At 38.9% G+C, this 2,447-nt stretch overlaps 1 protein-coding gene across 44 annotated transcripts in view; it reads right to left on the bottom strand.

Moving 5' to 3' along the window:
• LOC122056965 overlaps positions 1 to 2,447 on the bottom strand; it is a 48,285-nt gene that overhangs the window by 10,740 nt on the left and 35,098 nt on the right. The gene's annotated exons all lie outside the window — the stretch shown is intronic.

The following is a 2,447-nucleotide window of genomic DNA, read 5'->3' as shown; positions in this document are numbered from 1 at the left end:
TTTTTTATGGTAAGGGTTTTTAGTTTTTATATGATTTTTTATCCAATGCATCACATGTGCATCAGATTTTATACACGTCCCAATAATAATATGCAATTTGGAATCTTTAGAAAAACAATTTTAATTTTAATTTTTTAAATAGCCAGAACATAAGGCGACCGCCTTGCACACCAAGGCGCTGTAAGGCGTCGCCTTCGACGCCTTTTACACTACCCCTGAGTCGGTTGATTGCCTTACCCCTATTGGACCGCACCAGCGCCTTAAAAACTATGCTTCTCTCCATTCTTTTTCCCTTGCTTCCTCCCTCGAGACATACATCGCTTGTGCAAATTGTTGATCTTCATCCTCTGCCTCCATATCGGATATTTGATAATCCTCATGATTCTTTAGATTGTCAACCAACCTATCCTCATCTTTAACATCTTGTTTCGTTTTATCTCTACTTCCCCTTAAGTGCTTCTTCATTGCTTTGCTTACTTCATAGGAGCACGTACATATGGAAAAATTAGAAAACCCTCTTACCAGATGTTGCTTATGTCTGGTAATTCCACCTCCTAGGTGGATGGCCTCACAATAGTTGCATTATGTCCACAACCTACCTCACAATAGTTATATTTTGTCCACAAGCTACTACCATTCAAAATGCAAGTGTACCAACTATTATGAGGCCATCCACCTAGGAGGTGGAATTACCAGACATAAACAACATCTGGCAGGGGGGTTTTCTAATGTTTCCAAGTATACAAAGTGCCCCTTTGAGATAAGCAAAGCAATGAAGAAGCACTCAAGGGGAGGCAGAGATAAAGCGAAACAAGTTTTTGAAGATGAGGATAGGCTGGTTAACAATCTAAGGGATCATGAGGATTATCAAGGATCCGATACAGAGGAAGTGGATGAAGATCAACAATTTGCACAAGCGATGCATGTCTCAAGGGAGGAAGCATGAGAAAAAGAATGGAGAGAAGAATAGTTGAGAAGAAGTCAATCTGTAAGACCAGCACGTGGCAACCAATTATTTGTTGGGCAAGGTGCTGGCTCCTCAAGTTGTTTAAGTGTAGATAAGGGCAAGGGCTTGGATCCAATTGGCTTTAGTAAAGAAAGCATGTGAAGGGAATGTTTGACAAATATTCAAAAAGTGGTAAGGGTAAAGAGAAAAGGAGCCTAGATATTTAAGAAATGAGACATATGCACCATATAAAGACCAGGATGAAGGCCAACAAAGGATTGAAGAGAGCTTTCAACCTAAGACATTGAGTAAAAAAATTAGGAAAACAATCTCTAGGTGGTTCCAAAGTTCTATGATTCCATGTCACAAAACTAAAGATCTATACTTCAAGACTATGGTTAAGGAGATTCAGGCATGTGGGAAAAATGTTAAGCCCCCCATACCTCATGAAATTGTTGGGCCATACTTAAATGCTATTGTAAAAGAGGTGGATGGATAAATGTGGCCTGAATATTAAGTGACTGTTATCTGTGATTGGTGGAGTGGACCGACGAGGTTGTCCATCATTAAAATCCTCGTATATTGTGATGGAAAAACAATCTTCCATAAGTTTTTCAATGCATCTAGTGAGATGCAATGTATTTGTTCAAATTAATGAAACCAGTTGTGGAGGAGATAGGGTTAGATAATGTTGTCCAAATAGTGATTGACAATGTTGTAAATCTCAAAAAGGCCGGTATCTTGCTTATATTGAAGTACCTATCTTATATTAGACACCTTGTGCAACCCACTGTATTAATTTGATGTTTAAAGACATTGGTGAAATGATCAAAGTGCATTTGACGCCAAGATGATCACCAACTTCATCTATAACCACAACTTAATGCTGGCATTGATGAGAAAGTACACGAAAGGTGACTTGGTGAGGCCAGTAGCAACATGATTTACAACGAATTATGTTGCACTTGATAGTTTTGAAAATCAGAGGGAATGGTTGGTTAAGTCATTCACCTCTACTGAGTGGTTCAGTAGTAGATATACAAGCACTGAAATTGGAGAAAAAATGTTCAAGACCTCATCACCTCAACAAATTTTGGAAAGGGTGGCCAGACTTACTAAGATTATGCACCCAACTCTTTGTTGTTTTTAGAGCAGTTGAAGGGGCTAAGGCACAAACTATGAGAAATATAATGCAGACGTTTTTTTAGGGGCAAGGCGAGGGACGCCATTGTGTATGTGAGGAAAGCGGTCACCTTTCGTGTGAAGGAAAGGCGTCCCCTTGGGCGCCTGGGACACCTTGTTATGAAAGTCGTATGCCTTGTGTGTGTGTGTGTGTTTTTTTTTCCCACTTAAGTTTTTTGTTTGTATATTCTAATTGTATATTTTTTATTTGATGAATTACAGGTTTTGAAATGGGGTGAGATGCATGGAATCATTTTACTCAAGTTTCTTTTTCCTCCTCCTTCTTCTTCTCCTTCTCCTACTGTTTTTTTTTTTTTTT

The sequence above is a fragment of the Macadamia integrifolia genome, chromosome 12 (assembly GCF_013358625.1).
Source record: "Macadamia integrifolia cultivar HAES 741 chromosome 12, SCU_Mint_v3, whole genome shotgun sequence".
Classification (NCBI taxonomy): Eukaryota; Viridiplantae; Streptophyta; class Magnoliopsida; order Proteales; family Proteaceae; genus Macadamia; species Macadamia integrifolia.
Note: the sequence above shows the minus strand (reverse complement) of the source record. Positions and strands in the feature narration are given on the sequence as shown.